This window comes from Calonectris borealis, chromosome 11 (genome assembly GCF_964195595.1).
Source record: "Calonectris borealis chromosome 11, bCalBor7.hap1.2, whole genome shotgun sequence".
In the NCBI taxonomy this organism is placed as follows: domain Eukaryota; kingdom Metazoa; phylum Chordata; class Aves; order Procellariiformes; family Procellariidae; genus Calonectris; species Calonectris borealis.
Genome location: NC_134322.1, coordinates 4,306,260 through 4,323,220, shown reverse-complemented (window position 1 = coordinate 4,323,220; position 16,961 = coordinate 4,306,260). Strand labels below are relative to the sequence as shown.

Sequence of the window (16,961 nt, the reverse complement as noted above, 5' to 3'; positions counted from 1 at the left end):
CATGCAAAAAATTAAATCAAAATTTAATCTTTTTAAATCAATGACCATAGAAGGCTGGATTTCAGCATTCTTCTTAAACTGACTTGCTTTTTACTCGCAGAATAGTCATAAGGATGTCAAGAAATTGCTCAGGAAGTAACATGTTACTTTGAGAAAGAGATTGTAACCTCAGTCCACACACCTGACGGCCTAATGAATGGATCGTAGAACAGAATCTCAGCTGTAGGTGTCTGCAGTGTGTCTTGGGCTATGAACATGCCTTCTGTTTCTTTTAAAGATCACCAAAACATTTCTAGTTGATTTCTGAGAGGGAAGTAGATATTTCTCCTGATTTATATCTGCTACCATGCACCCTTATGGTGACTTACAAATAATAATACCCTCACCAATAACAGTCTTTTGCTTCCAACCTGGGAATCAGCAATTTCTGGGAATACTTCTGGCACAAGGAAAATACTGTTTGGGAAAATGTTAGTTTATTGTAAAGCCAATAGCAGAAGGTCTGACATTAAGAGGAACTGCCAGATTTTGGTTAAAGGGAAGCAAAATTGAATATTTGAGTCACAGAAGATGAAAAGAAACAATTAGATGACTCAGCCAATCCTCTGCTTCTTTAGATTTGTGCCTTTGTGCATTTTTTAGTTCTTAAATCCTCTCCCAGCGTGCACACATGAAACAGAATACTTGGGAGGAAGGACGCTTCACGCCAAATTGCTAATCTACTCCATAGCTGCCTCTCCACTGGAGCATACTGTGCTGTCACAGGAGACAAAACTGTGATGGCCCAGTGGCTGCTGGTAATCCTGATCCCCAGCTGTGAGAGAGGAACACTAGCGAGGGCTGTTGAGTTCACCTTTACTCATTAGCTTGCTTAGCCCCAGCTTTCCCACAATGATGTGCTATGACCCTGTGGCACAACTACCATCTACTCAAAAGTTGCTCCTGGAGATCCTTCTGCCTTTTGGGGATGAGGCAAACATAGCTCATAATAAACTGACCCAACTCAGCTGAAATACACTTTAACTAAATAGGGAGGGATATTTTGGTTACCTTTCAGCAGTTTTAGGTACAGCCAACAGCAATGACCAGAGCAGGATTCTTACTGAAAGCGTTTCATTCCTACTATTAAACCTGATTATTCCGCCTTTATCTTCCATTTAACCAGTGCCAATATATATCTCAGTTGTATCTGACACATGAGGTTTTAACTGAGAAGCAACAAAACAGTATCGCATCTTAAGCTCAGTGGTCAACCAGGCACGCCAGTTTAGCTTGAAATGATTCATGCTAATTTCCTTCTGATAAATTTCATAAAATGAGACTGAGTCAATGTTTGCTGTCACTTGGAGATGCAAGGGGGCAATAATTCCATGGTTGGGAGATGTGGTGTAGCAAAATAGTCTAGAGTTCTGTCAATATATTAAAAGAGGGTAAATATCAATTAAAATGTTAAATGCTTTACCTCAAGTGGTAATTCTTCTGATGTCTTTATTTAGTGGTTCTAATGCTCACTGAAACTGACTGGCAATAACACTGCTCTGTGCTAAAACGCTCATTGTTCAAAGGTGGAAAACTAATGATTGAGGACTTGTATACCCATCAGTGGCTGAAAAAGTTACTGTGGCTCAGTTACAGAACCTTAGTCACCTTATTTTTATTAGTTATTTTCCATACTTGATGTGAATCCTGTGTGGCCATTTTATAATATTTGCAATGACCAATTTAAAAATGTAGACATCTAAAATTAGATTATTATTACAATTATTACAGAATTCTGTTGCAGTGGAGCCCAGGGATCAGACAATATAGGAATAGAAGTGGACTGGGCAGGTAAACTCATAATCCTAGAAAAGCAGACTGCAGAAAGCTTTGCATTACATGAAATGAACTCAGTAAGAAGTCCAGCTCATGAACTGCTGAGTGCTTATTAATGAGAGTCATTCTGGAAGAGCAAGCCAGTTATAACAAATTGTTATAACATTTTAAGCAAGCTGAAAAAGCTTGCCTCAAAAATGTTTTTGAAATATGTATTTTCTATCAGACTGTTTCCTAAGACTATAATTTTCTTTTGGACCAATACATTCTACCGTTAATTCTTTCATTAGAACATAAATAGCAAATATTCTATTGATCTGCAAACATAATACAGTTCTTTAGTAAATATATCTGAACCATTAAGATAAATGCAACTTTTTTGTAACCCAAAACAATGATTGGGTTACATATAATTGATATGCAGAGAAAAATACACCTTTAACTGACAATGATAGTAGTACAATGCCTTGGTAGCTGCATTAATATGATTTATTTTCTTCATTGGGATGAATGGAAACTGTTGTTTGCCTCTTAAAATCCCAGATTTTTATCTGAGCCTTTCAAGTCTACAGAACTGGAACAGAAACTTCATGAATTCAGGTATGTTTGTGAAAATCCTGGCACGCTGTGGTTCTACTAGGCTGGGAATAATATAAGAGGAACTTCTCTTATTTGGTAATTTTGCTTCTGGCCCTGTCTGGGAGACAGGTGTGTGAAAATGAAAAATACAGAAGAAAGTTGAACTGGTTTTTTTGTTGTGTGTTTTTTTTTTTTAAAAAAAACCCCACACTTCTGTGCTCATGCAAATATACAGACAGTGGCTTTCTTCAGGGGAAAAAAGTCCTTATCTTTCCAGATACACTACAAACTGCCAGCAATTACCACAAATCTATTTTTAATATCAAAAAAGGTCAAGCAGGAACATCAGTGATAGAGGGAAAGGAAAGCCAATTACTATTTTTACTATTACCAAGTGTGAGGGTTTTTTCCTTTCTCTCATGAGGAATTGCATAATTACAGTCCATAACTTCTGTGCTTGGGTTTGAACATGCAAAGCTATCTACACTTCCACAGCAAACCTTAGGATGCAGGCAACTGTGTAAACTCAGATTTATCCAAAAAGTTGTCATACATAAACAGTTTGCAGCTGTTGGTCTTTCTGCCAGCTAATGAGCCCTCTGCTGCTAGCAACATCTCTAAGGGGAATGATTACATTTATCCTACCAGCTCAGCTAGGCATTAGGATATTACATACTTGCCACAGTGATAGCCAAAGCTGGAAGAAGACGAGCTCTGGTACGTGGGTTCACATTTCATCCTATTCGAAACACTCGGGGCTTCCTTCTGACGACTGTGGAATATTCACTCAGCAAGTGGTTTATCCAGGTATTCCAGCTTTCAACTCTCTAATGTCTTGTTTTCATTGCACTCCTAATACTTTAATCTCTTCTTTTGCCAGCCACCTCTGGATACAGAACTTTTACTTGATTAAAACTTGGCTAGCTTTCCTCTTCTCAATGTATTTGCTGTTGGGAAGGGGGCCAAAATTGAAGTCCTGAAGTCTGCTTGGCACAAATGGAGACTCACTGCATATCCACATGCACAAAGCAAACCTCCCATTCCCCACCATTACTAGTTTGGTGTTGAGCTGATGTTTTTCTCATCCTCCCACGATTTTCAATTTGTGCAGCTCACACATTGCCATCAATTACAGTCCTGTAGCCTCTCTTAACATCCTACATAAGTAAAATCAGGAAACCCTAGCAGTGATTCATGCTCTGCCTTTCGGTTCAATTGCAATGATATGTTTGACAGAGATGCCCTGCCTGTATTTACACATCAAGTCAGTCACCAAGGGAATCTTTCAGTGCTTATGATACTTAAAAATGAAAAAAACTTTTCCTTTCTATCAAGCCTACATATAAAAGGTTCCAAAATTTGAAAAACATTAAAGAAGAAGTACCCACTAAACTGCCTCCAAGATAGATAATAACACAATCCCTGTCCTACAGCTGAATAAACAGAGGTCCCAAGAAGACAGCGGTATCCAGGTGAAAAAAGAACAGTATCCATGGAAGGACCCTCTCCAGCATGTACAACACAGAGAGGCTAAGGTTGTTACCATCACTGTCCTACTGAGCCTCCAGTTCCAAGTTTGGTTTACAGGGATCATCCAGAAGAAACTAACAGGGTGAGCTGTTCCTTCATTTTATGAGAATGTGCTAATTCAAAGCCAGACATGCAATTTTAGTGGCACAGATTAATTTGGCTTAATGCTGGATAGTCATCTAGATGCCAATTTCTGTTAATCTTGCACTCACAACATGGTTTCCATTAGAGTTTAATATTCACGTATGGAAACTGTTTTCCTTAGCAATAATTTTCATTGTCACTGTATTTAATGAAAACCACGCTGGAAACAATACACTCATTATGAATCACAAGTAGAGGAATTATAGTACAACCATCCAATGCACGGGAGACAGCTATAGTCAGGTACGAAAACAAGTTAACAATCATGCCAAGTGCTGTACCCGATGCAAGTCACAATATTTTGAACTCAAGTATTTATACAGGAAGATTTTCTGATGCCATGGACCATCCAATGGAACTGGTTCCCAGACGCTGCAAGAAGTCAGCCATAGCCTATTTCAAATAGGTCTCCTCACAAGTATGCCTTTACTCTTAACGGGAATGTGAAATATGAAATAAGCTCAATCTCTAAGTGCCTGAGAAAGAAATCTGACAATAGGGACGCCATTTTTCCTCAGTTTGTACTTAATCAAAGGACAGAGAATATGACCCACTGTCTGTCTCATTCTCTTGGTGCCATACAAGAGACAAAAATGAGTCCAGGGAAGAAATTAGTTCAATTCACTTGACCTTGTTGAGTGGCAGAACATCCACTCCCTGTTGAGGGCTTAAATTCCCTCCAAGGTGGGAGGTGGTTGAACCGTATCGAGGAAACAAGGCAACATAGGACTGGTCCAAATACAACTCTCTACACAGGACTGGGAAGGTACTCAGGTAACAAAGGAATACTCAAAGTCTTCAAAAGGAGTTTGTAATTCTGCAGAATTTAAGCTGGAATACCATCCGGGCAGGTGTATTGTGTATACGACTCCCCTACTTTTAGCTCGTGGAGGAAAGCAGTGGAGGAAGTAGTTTCCAGCACTAATTTTTTTAAGCACTGGTAAACCCATGCCATTTCCACAGGCAGAAGATGATCTGGATTCCTGGGAATCCCAAGAAACCTCTAGCTAAGGGCACGTGAAGTTCACTCCTCCAACTCTACAGCACACGTTTGTTTTCATACAAGGTTTTCAAACTGGTATCCAAGTCCCCATATATATTCCTCCCTGCCTCACTGAGAAACCAGCAAGTACTACACCAACTTTACAGAAAAGTGAGCTAAGACACAACATTCAAATAACTGGTAAGATCACACAAGAAGTCACGACTACTTCTGAGAATACACATCAGACCCTGACTTTCTGTATCTAGCTAACTTGTTGCATCAGATCACCAGAATCCTCTTCTGACTTTGGAGAATCTACTTTATCCCAAAATTCAACATGACCTCTATAAAACTCTGTTCCTTGCCTCCAAACCAGCATGACCTGCAGAGATGTAGCACGCTTTCCCAGAACTCAGTGTACTCTGTGGCTGGACACCTCCCCTACGGGACTGTTGTCCTGTAGTGCCCAATAAAATCTCTTCTTCCTTGTAACTCTGAAAACACTGTCACTTCCAGGATACACAACTGCTGTCAGAATCCCAAAAGCCCAGCAAGAAAAATAAATAGCTGAAACACAAAGCGTAGTTACTTTCTGAATCTCTTGATTTTCATTACACATACCCCGAAAGACTAACAAAATCTATCCCTGATATTCACAATACTAGCTGTGATGTTTCTACAGCTGATAACGTAATACTCCTCAGAATACAAGGTCCTAACAGCACAAATGAATGAAATACACAATACCTTTTATAGGGGATACTTTTCTGACTGCTGGGAATACTTAAAGATATTTGGTACTGAAATACTACTGCGGTGCCCAACGGTCTAGCGACTGGCCCTGGATAACGTTTCATAAGACCAGGACTCTAATTGTGAAAGCAAGATTCAAGCACGTGCCTTAGTCTTTGTGAAATGACTGCCATTCATGCAGATACACCCAAATCTTAGCCATGGCACCACTGAAGCTCAACAGAACTTCTCAGTTGACTCTTGCAGCCCACGCTGAACTCTGTGCAGGAATGCGCTGCCCCTGTTTGCAAACAGATTAGCCGACATCTAACCGGGGTTTCTCTATGCAAGTTGCCCTACTCTATACCTTTCTGATAAAAAGGCCTTTGTGAGGCTAGACCTCTTCATGTCTGTAAACCTGCAAAGAAGGCAAGATTCTGCAAATCATTAGAGCTTAAAGGAGCACTTTTGCTATCTTCTTTTTCTCTTTAATTGCCCTGCAGGACGGCAATTAATGGAACATGTGGAATCCCTTCCCCAGCATGGCCAACTCTCAGCTTTAGCTTTCAGTCTTTCTGCAGGGCTTTTATGTTTCCTGGGAACCCTCCTGTGGTTTTCTAAGTTTAATGGATGAATCATTTATCTGCTCCTTTACTAACTTGCCCACACACAGACATTCCCCAAGATGTCAGGAGCCTTATTCTAATGCTACTTCCATTGGATTTACACTGCGCTAATTCACTGATTTAAGCAGAGCCTCTCACAGTGTACAAGGGGCTACCCAGCCAGTTGAAAAGCCCTAGAGATTGAGACCTCTCATGAATTTAGGGATAATTGTCCTCACCCAAGCTAGTGAAAGGTCGCTTCAGATACTGAATGTATTGAGATGAAGAAAGCTGACAGATATTCTAACACCTTTTTGGCCTAGAAGAGGCTTTAACCAAAGCCTACAAAAACATGCCAGACAGGCTATTAACACTGCATTATGCCAGCGAAGAGCAGACAACCTTCGGAAACCCCCACAGGTTTGGCATGGACATCTTTGAAAACCACATTCCTTTACAATGCCATTCAACAAAGATTTGTGATCACAAGTATAAATATTCACCACACTGACCATACCTGAGGAGAGGTACGGCATTCACAGTAACTCAAGGAAAGCTGGAAACAAGTATACTGGTTAGCTTCATAGAGCAGATATCCATCAGGAGTGACATGGGTATCACTGATCTTGCCTTGGAGCAAGGGAATGCATTAAAAGACCACCTGAAGTTCTTTCTAGCCCTAATTTTCTAAGCTTTTACGATAAAGCACTGGGATCTAAGACCTCAGCAAAGAAGGAGATAAAAAGAAATACCCTCTTTATTTGACATCTGCTCTTTGTTCAGCATGACATCCTCTATGCCATTAACATGGCTCCTCCCTTTCAGCAAACCATTGCTTCCCTAGATGACAGCACATTAATAAATCCTCTCCATCTAACGTGACATGAGGAGTGGCTTAATTAACTGGAGCAGAGGAAGCAGGGTATCATCTACATGTTTACTCTACTTTGATATGTTAACAGCCACATTCCAGAGAGCTTCTCCCACACACTCCCCTGTGACAGGAGCCCAGGCTGCTGCTGAATGCAGATCTCAAACAGGCAAAACCACAGTTCCTTTCTGCATTCCTGTTTCTCTAGTTAAATACAAAGTTTTGGATATTTAGTCCAAATCAAACCACCATTCCCGAATGTAGATTCACAAACCCTGGCAGCTAATTCACCATCTGTTTATAGACATCATTACACAGTGCTGAAAGTCTCCATGCTCATGCACACACATAGAAATACATGGGCTTAATTACCCAAAGTAAGACATATTACAACAGCTGTACTCCTGTTAAGAGGGAAGGCAGGGGAATAGCTGGCTAAGTGGATCTGAGAGAAGTACTCCAGTTGGGGAGGGATTGATCGACTGGATGAGTCAACACACAGTGCTGGGAAGTATACAGAAGCCTGGCATAATTCAAATTTAGTCAACAAGGGGGAAAGACAGATGGGAAGAGATTAGGGATTGAGAGGAGACGGGGACAGAAATGTAGCAAACGGAGATAATATGGGTTTTCCAGAAGTCTACAAGAAACATGACTTTGATCTCGTAAGCAGCAGGGAGTCACTTCTGTGGGAGGCAGGGGTCAAGGAGGGAGGAGATAAGATCAGAAGAGAAGATGAGCTCTCTCAGAACTTCTGTGTGTATTTACTGCTGGAGAAAAATGGATCTACAGCCCTGGGTCATATGTTTCTGGCATCATGGGTTCACTTGAGGAAAGGTAGGAGCTGGACTGCAACAAGGCCTGATGAGGACATTGAAGTATTCAGGTAGGGAGGCCTGTGCCTTAGTGTGGGCAAAAAAATGGCACATAGCATAAGGAAAGGACAGCTGTTAGAACTGGTACAGAAAAAAGCAACAGAAATCAGTGGGACACAAGCTATTGAAAGAAAAAGAGACAGGCACAGGGGACAAGGTTGTTCAAGTGTATCTTACATCAAAAAAGGAATCAGATCCAGCAGAAGTCAGGAGACATCTGATGCTTTTGAGAGACTACATGTGACTGTGAACTCAAAAAAACCATCACCAACAACTGTGAAGCCAAACTGTAAATCAGGATTTGGATTCTGGCCCTTGAAAGTCACCCCTGCCTGGGGCTCAAAGGTATTTGGATTTGAATGTCTTCTGTTGGCCTCATTTTGTTAACTGGATGTAGACTGCACTGCAGAGATCAACCTGCTGGTTCAACCTGTTGTAGAATTAAGCAGGATCTTCCCTTCTCACATGCATGCAAATATTGGCATGATCATATGCAAAAGACGGGCAACCTGCCAAGGCAACAGGAGGACTCAGCACTGGATTCAGCATTTGTGGAGCTGTGTAAATAACCATCTGTCACTTCAGTGGCTGAAGCAGAGAGACACAGGATAGAAATGAGTCTACATCTCTCATCTGCTGGATTGCTTGACAAGAGGAGAGAGCTCCACCTGTTCCTTCTCTAAACAGCCTTCATGAATCTCATCCTTCACTTTTTCAGATGTTATTAAAAATCAAAATTATTTCAACATTTCAGTATTTTCATTTTGACCTTTCCTATTTGGTGCAATAGGCCTGAACTCAAGAATTGCTTCAGTGCCCCTAGGCTACATTTTTCAGGAAATAATAACTCACCAAAAGAAAAAAAAACCAACTCTGCCATCAGAAAGGAAAGTGCTCAAGGGTTACCATGTCCCATGCTCACCACCCTGCCACATGCCTGTGTTAGTCTGCTAACACCCATCCTGTTCTCAGGATGAGTTCCCATCTGAAGGTTATAATCTTCCAAGAAATGGAAAAATAACCCTGGCATTGCCTGCAATAGCTGCAGCTTTGCAAACTGTGTAGGGTTCCAAGACCAGCTTTGCGGCTATTTTCATCTTGCTTTTTCAGATGAATTCTGTGAATTCCAGTTTTGAATTTGTCAGTTTGTTCCTGCAACTCATCTGAGCCATCTGCTTCAATAGCCCAAGTTCAGAGAGAATGAAGGGGAATGAAGAACAAGATCAAATCAGAGCTTTTAATGAGACTGCTAAACAAAGAGGAACAGGGAGTTCAGCAGCAGGGATCCTAGAGCCTTCAAATTCCTCAGTATCTCCCTTCCAGAATGAAGAGACAAGGTCAGACTTGGCAATAAATCAGAAAAAATATTTGGAGTCTCTGTACCAAACAGCATCTGCTTTAAGAGCTAACAGTCAGGGTCCAGCATTCAGTTCCAGTTGTTCTTTCTCGTAATTGCAAACACTAAAACTCATGAAGCTATTCAAATAAATTAAAAGATACTTTTAACAGTTTCGAGAGCTTTACTGAGCCATGCTTATCTCAGCCTTCCATGGTGTTGGTCAGGGGTGGGTTCATGAGCAAGGATCAGTCCTGCAATTGTTCAACAACATTCAGCAACGTATCGTGAACAACGTTTCAGTGCCTGGAGAGTTTCAGCGCAGTCTGCTGAACGGGACAGTTTTAGAGATGGCCGAACACCTGTGCTGCTGATGAATGGCATTCTTCCACAGCTCTCAATTAAATTCTTTCCATGTTCTTAAAGAATGACTAAGCAATCGTTACTCTCAAAAAGTGAATGAATCTATACTTTTGAAACATGTTAATATTTAAAGTGTATTTTATTTTTAGGCGCTGTATGCGTGTCAGGCTGTTCTCTTGGCAAAATAAGAGCAGCTCAGGCGACTAGCAAAGCAGGCCAGCAGAACAGGATGATTCACAGTAATCAAACTTTGAACAGATGCTTTTCCAAATTGCTTCTGTGATACTTCTCAATTACAGCTCCTACATCCTGACTTACAGGGCTGTCTAAGCTCCTGGCTTCACTTTGTCAAGCTGCCAGCCAACACACGCACTGATAAACTTATTTAGCAATTCCTGGTTCAGCCCTTCTGTTTTAATTCTTTGCTGAGTGCTGATTTAACCTCACAGCCTGCCTGACTTGAGAAAACTGACAAACCTGGGGTTTGTGCCTGATAATGTTAATAGGGTTGAGTTACTCTGTTGAAGTCAGAACTTGGGCTGAAAAGCTTGTATCATGCAAGAGAATGAAGCTGGTCCCTAATACCTCAGCACTGGCTACTACCTCTGCTGCCAAGAGTAGGGAGTGAAAATGATCCTTCCGTGTTGGCGGGCAGGAAGAGGAGACTAAGGCAGTGCCATAGCTCTGCTTCTCTCCTCACGCAGTACCACAGTCAGCACATTCGTTCTGGCAGAGCATGACAGTATGATGGAAGGGGAGGTGACAATAAAAAAAACAACCCTAAACTTACTGCAAAATTAATGGCTTGATTTCGTACACATTTGCACTTCCACTTGGGGTTTCTGATGTAAATGGGGGTGATGCAATCTTTCCCTCAGTGGCAGCATCAAAGGGAGAGGGCTTTGCCCTCTACTCAGTTTCCTAGTTTTCAGAAAACTTCCAAAAGCCTAATATTTCTGAGATCCATATCCTCAAATTTGACTCAAATTGGCCAATGGGTTAAAAGGCTATTAGGGAAAGACTGTCATTGGGGTAGACAGACATAAGCGCAAAGCACACACATCGCATACACTCACCAAATCAGCTTAAAATGACTATTAACCTAAAGGGCCCTCCTCTGCGTTCCCAGAGCTGTCCGTTCCGACTTCCACCCCACAGGAAGGGAAGGACCTGCATGGTACTTTACGCAGACATAAACACATCACAGCACCAGCCTGACAGAAGAGAAGTAACGGCTAATTTAAGAGGTAATGTAGCTGGAGATATTTTTAGTATGTCCTGAATCTACTTTCTTTAGTACCTCTTTCTTTAAATTACTCAAAAGTAAAATATCACCTTTAAAGTAACACAAGCTAGAGAGAAATTTTCACTAAGAAAAAGACCAGCATGAGCTTTTCTCACACTTAATAAAAAGAAATCTCTCATGTTCAAACTCGAGCTCCTGTGAAGGAAAACACAAATTTGGATGAATACTGCTGAGCTCCTTGCGATGACTGACAGCAACCAGAAGAGTCCCTGGTGCCTCACAGACACAAGTCAAGGCACAGTCCCAGTCCTGAGGCCTTTATAGTCTGAATTCAGAAATGACAGCACATGAGGCTCACAGGGGGACTGCACCTGCAGGCAGCACTAAGGAAACTTACTGCCACAGTATCCTGCAGAAGCCAGTGGGACACTTCCATGCACGCGTGTTCATGTTACTGCTCTAGGTCTTTGTGCTAAAGTATCAGGACCAACAAGTGGAGAACTGCCTCTTCTAGTCTCGCGTGCTTCTAAATAAAACATCCCTGGGAAGTGCAGAAGCTCCTATATACTTGTACGCTGTCTGGGTGACATGTCCAGTTCTGAATCAAATCTGTGTGTCCCTGATTGAAAACAACGTGCTGAGTCTGCACCACGGTTTGTAGGGGTTTTCTCAACTGTCAAGCCCCACTCAGCAGCTGGCTGGTGGAGAGAATTTGCAATGGTAACAGCTGTACTTTCCAGCTACGCAGATAGGATATTTTTGTACAAGCCTGCTTTGGTGCCCAGTGGCAGTGGCCTCCTGTCAGCTGCCATGAAATGAGATGCATTTCCCAGCAAAGCCACCTGATTAATGATAGCATAAACAGCTTCACGGCATTCACCGAAAACAAGCTGAATATGTATTACATCCGATCTAATTGTACCAGCTATCATAATCACCATGGGCTTGATCAAAATCTCACTGAGATCAATAGGAGTATTACCACTGGCTTTGGAAAAGGGGCATTAAGCCATTTCCTCGCTTCTTTTACTTAGTTCCCACCCCCAGAAGGCTGGTCTTTGTCTTTTTTACTTCAGTGTAAAGCCCAAAAGCTTTATTTACTTCAGTGTTTAGACCACGTTGTGGCTCACAGACACTGGTGCATGAGGGGGTATTCTGCATCTCTGTAAACACACCAGTTCATTGAACAAATATGGACTACAGTTTTCCCATGTTTAAAAATACAAGCGACATAGATAAAGATAAAAATAGAAAAAAGAGGGATTGTTCTGATACTCAGTCAAAAGTTATCATTTTTAAATCTGTCATTCAGACAAGAAAATCCCACGGATCTAACCATCACAGCAAACACACCTCTGCACTGCAACACAAACCGCAGCAGTCAAGAGTTGGGGCCCATCATGAAAAGGACCAAAAGCTCTCACAGTCCAGAACCTTTGCTCTGAGCCGAGAGCATCGCACCCTTCCCCATTCCTCAGTTTCAGAGAGACATCGCAGAGAATGCAAACATGGCAAAAGGGCTGTGCCAAGAACCTCTCCTCCTCACTTGTCCACAGAGGGACAAGGGAAATGGGAAGATCCAAGTGAGACAGATAAACACATAGAAAGAAATCTGGGGCAAATCAGAGAACATTATGGAAGAAGGAAGTGAGACACAGGGAGGAAGAGACAGGAAACTGAAACATAATTAAGTTATCAGACTCTCAGGAGGCAACTGACATCTCTGAAAGAAAACTACAAAGCTTAGGACTTCAGTAGTCCTACGCAATATTTTTATGTTGCAGGATCTGAGGCCCAGGTTCAGGAAAGCATCTCTACTTCAAATGCTGCTTAAGTATGTGTCCAGATTCAGACGGTCAGGCAAGAATCACAGGGAAAACCATCTGGAAGGACAGAGCAACTCCAGTGAACAATGCTGCTTTTCTGAAGTCTAAGTCAACAGACACTTGGGAGAGGTCATCAAAGGGATTAGAAGGAGGACCAGTACTTCCCCAGAACCGATCAGGAGTCAAGACATAGGGCGAGAGAGGTGTACTCAGGAATTTCATCCATACTTGGACCCAGACAAGACGGAGGTGGAGATAGTACTTTCTCTCTGACCAACAGACAGATAGAAAAGCAGACAAACTCGGGCATAGAAGATAGGAAACATAAGTCTACAGGTTTCTTAAACAGAGATATAAATTATAAACTCTAAATAGAAATCTAACTTTAATCTTTTATTTTTCTCTCATTTCAAGAACAACAAAGTCTGATTAGACTGATGGACTCATTTTAGAGCACCAGTTTAACTCTCCAATAAATAAAAACATCCACACAGAGTTTCCTAACTTACTGGACAGTTTTCTTATAAATAACTGCAGTGTTTACTCTGTCTACTACAGCGCAAATATTGCTGTACATGCTAGAGCTTGATGGATGACATTATTAAAACCAACAAGTAGATCCTCAGCAGAACATTAATGTGTACCCAGCAGTCTAATTATGGTCAGGCAGAACCTTAATGCAAACAGATCAGGCAAAATGGCTACACAAAAATGTATGACACAACTACACAAAACCACAAATATCTTCAACCTGCTGACTGCTCATGACCACTAACTAAAGTAGAAATACAAGGCTAATTCCAAGCTAAGCAAACACAGAAATCCTTAGCATTCTACAAATCATGCTGAAAGAGTACAGGAGAAAGATATTTGATGGGTTGGGTCTAGGATGGTTTTTTAAATTTTTTATTTTAATAAGTTCAACATATTTCTATCAGTTGATCTAAAAGATAAAAAGACTTGTCAAACTAATTCAGACAAACACCTTGCAGATTATAGGATTCTGAACCTGAAATTTAAAAGTGTATATAGCAGAATCCCTGTGTCTAAATAAAATTTCAGGGGTTCAAAGGACAGTTTATATACATACATACATATATACACACAGACCCTCCCCCCCCCTCAGTGAGAATTAGGCTAAAATTTCACCATCTCCTACAGTCACCTTCCTATCTAAATTGGCAAGAACTTGATAAGGAAACCCCAGTATTTTCTACAAGGAAGATCTGGTCAGATTCAGGTATGTAAAATTCAAAGTACTCTGCCATGCATTTAGAGACAGTAATTTTTTTCCATGGGCATCATCAAAATGGATATAGAAATAATATATCCATTCACATAAATGGATATAGAAATGCAAACACATGCACAGATATATTCACATATTTTTGCATTGATCTAACCAGGAAGCAGAAATAAACAAAGAGGACCAATTTCTCTCTAGTCTGTATCCCAACCCAGAGAATCATTATACCTCTTCAAAATAAATAATTGCTCAGAGGAAACAGAAAACTAAACGTTACACCTATCAGAGCCACTGATCACAAGTGCCACATTGTATTCACTCAGGGTTAATGAAGATTCGTGTAATTTCCCATCTAAAAACCCATACGATCTGCAAGACAGCTGAAAAGCCAAAAGATCCAACAGAATCTAAACCTTTCACTGTTTACCAGCAGTGTTGATTATTAATGCCTCCTCCCTCCCTAGGATGTGCACAAATGCAAAATCTTATTTTTGACCTCATCAGCCTATCCATTTCTCAAAAGACACAAGCCCAGAGGCAACCTTTGTTCCCTGCAGTATCTGGCTAAAAGTTTTGAATTGGCAGAAATACAATGGACCTTTTATCAGTACTTTTTCCTACTTACTCTTCAGGCCTCTGAAAGCAGTTATTTCTCATGTTCCATGACCACAAACATCAGACACTAACTACTGCAATGAAACTTCATCATAAGCTTTTAGCAAAAGCTAGGATGTGAAGCCCACTGCACCTCCCCCTTCTCCTTGTCTGTTCTGGCAGGAAGAGTCTTCAAGAATTCCAACAAGTCACTGAGCCACGATCTTGCTTCCTTTCCTAGAAACCATGTTGGCTTTCTTTTATCTCTTTTTATCTGTTAGGCCTGTTTGCTCACCTCTACTCGTTTAAACTTTCCCAAGAAATGAGGTTAAAAGAATTGTTCTGGATTTTCTGGACATCAAACAGAGAAATGTGATTTTGCTGATTCAGCAGACCAATCCTTAGTTAAGCATTGTCTCCATGCCAGATGTTCTAAGGTGAGGCCAAAAGATGACCGAAATTATCCCAAAGACATCAGTTCTGAGCAAATTATGAAGTTACCTTCTTATCTTTGGACAGAGTCTTCTGTGGAGTAAAAGAATCAGCTGTGATGGCTGATATGATTACTGCGTGTTTTCTGCATTGTCCCTCTCTAGAGTTTGCTGTTGGGTTGCAGCTAAGGCAGGCACTGCTCCAAAAGGGAAGGGGAGCTGAAGTTGAGCATGGTAAGGCAGGGAGAGGCAGTGGCCTCACCGACAAAGGCGCAGTCCCACTGCACCCAAGCAAGGTGAGCAGAAAGGTTCTTAGCAGAGCTTTCTTGAAGTGCTTTCCTCAAAGCTAGACACCTGAACCACTACCTAAGTTGGCCTAGGCAGCCAAATTCCCAAGAGGACTGGGGAAGCACTCAGGGCCCTGACATTTGCCATCCCTGTAATGCAAATTCATCCTGTATCCCTCTGAACTGCCACAGTTCACAATCCTACATGTTAATGCAAAATTATATGGTAAATCATCTTAGTCTTCTATAACTGCTTCATCGTCTTTCTCAACTTCCTAGGTGCTTCTCTAAATGTCTTTTCCACTTCCACGAGCAACAACTACTGAAGGAAGTTTAGCTCCTTGATCACTCACTTTTTATGAACTCCCATTTAATAAACCGCAGGATTCACAGTGTTGATACACAGAATCCTGGTCCAACAGTCAAATATAAAGGATTAAAAAGAGAGCATGCTGAAATATGTGGGATTTTTATTTACATGGCATGATTTTTCAGGTGTAGGGTATCCAGATAAATTTGCATTTAAAGTTTAAATTCATTTCCACAATGGGCAACAGAGCATTTATACCACTTCTAATGGCCTAGTTGTGACCTTCAAGTAGGCGAAATTTACTCACTTTTTCATTTACAACTATAGTTCAAAACAGTCACAGCTTGGAGTCAGGAAACTATTAAATACAATTATATCATTTATAGTTTGCTACATGGTAACCATTACTCAAGTGTGGGACAGAACCTCTAAAAATAAGACTGTATTTTTAGATGCTTAAATACAGCTGTGACCACAGATCATGAAGCAGTCATCTTCTTCAGCCCATCAATTTTGCTGAACTGTGAATACAGCGCAAATCTGACTATGAAGTGGGATGTCCCTGTAAAATACTGATTTTGTCAACAAAGTGGAGGTGCTTCTCTCTAACACGTGATGGCAAACCATGGTCTGTGCATTCTTGGGTCAGCTCAGAATTTCATCACCTCTCCCACAGCACCTGCCATTAACGTTTACAGCCATGAAGTGAGCTTGTACTGGATCATAGCTGGAGCACACTTCCTTCTGCATTTTCAGCATGCTGGTAAACACAGGGAAGATTTTCAGTGGTGCAAAGTCCTGTTACATGCCCAATTCCTATTTGCATTATGTGTAGCACAATCACAACCGAAAGGCTTGAGCTTGTGCTGAGGCAGTGAAGGTGGGAGAATTGTTAAATAAAACCCAACAACATTCCAATGACTTAAACTGACTTTCAATCTATTGAGTGCACTTGGTGTAACAAAATCCTTCCAGAACCAGACACCCTGCAAAATAGGCTAGGTATTATAATAGGTCATGTTTCCAGATGGTTAACCAAAGTTGAAAAAAAAAACCAAATGAAAATCAGTGCAGTTCAAGCTTCCTTCTTGGGGATGGGGAGGGAAAGTTTTATGCACACTTCCCAGTGCTGTTTTCTTGGTTATCACTAGTAAAATCTCATCTTTATGTTACTTAAAACTTGCTC

General features: G+C 41.1%; 1 protein-coding gene across 1 annotated transcript in view; it reads right to left on the bottom strand.

Annotated features, from left to right (window-relative positions):
- Positions 1-16,961, bottom strand: part of ADAMTS17 (ADAM metallopeptidase with thrombospondin type 1 motif 17) — a 191,965-nt gene that overhangs the window by 117,591 nt on the left and 57,413 nt on the right. The gene's annotated exons all lie outside the window — the stretch shown is intronic.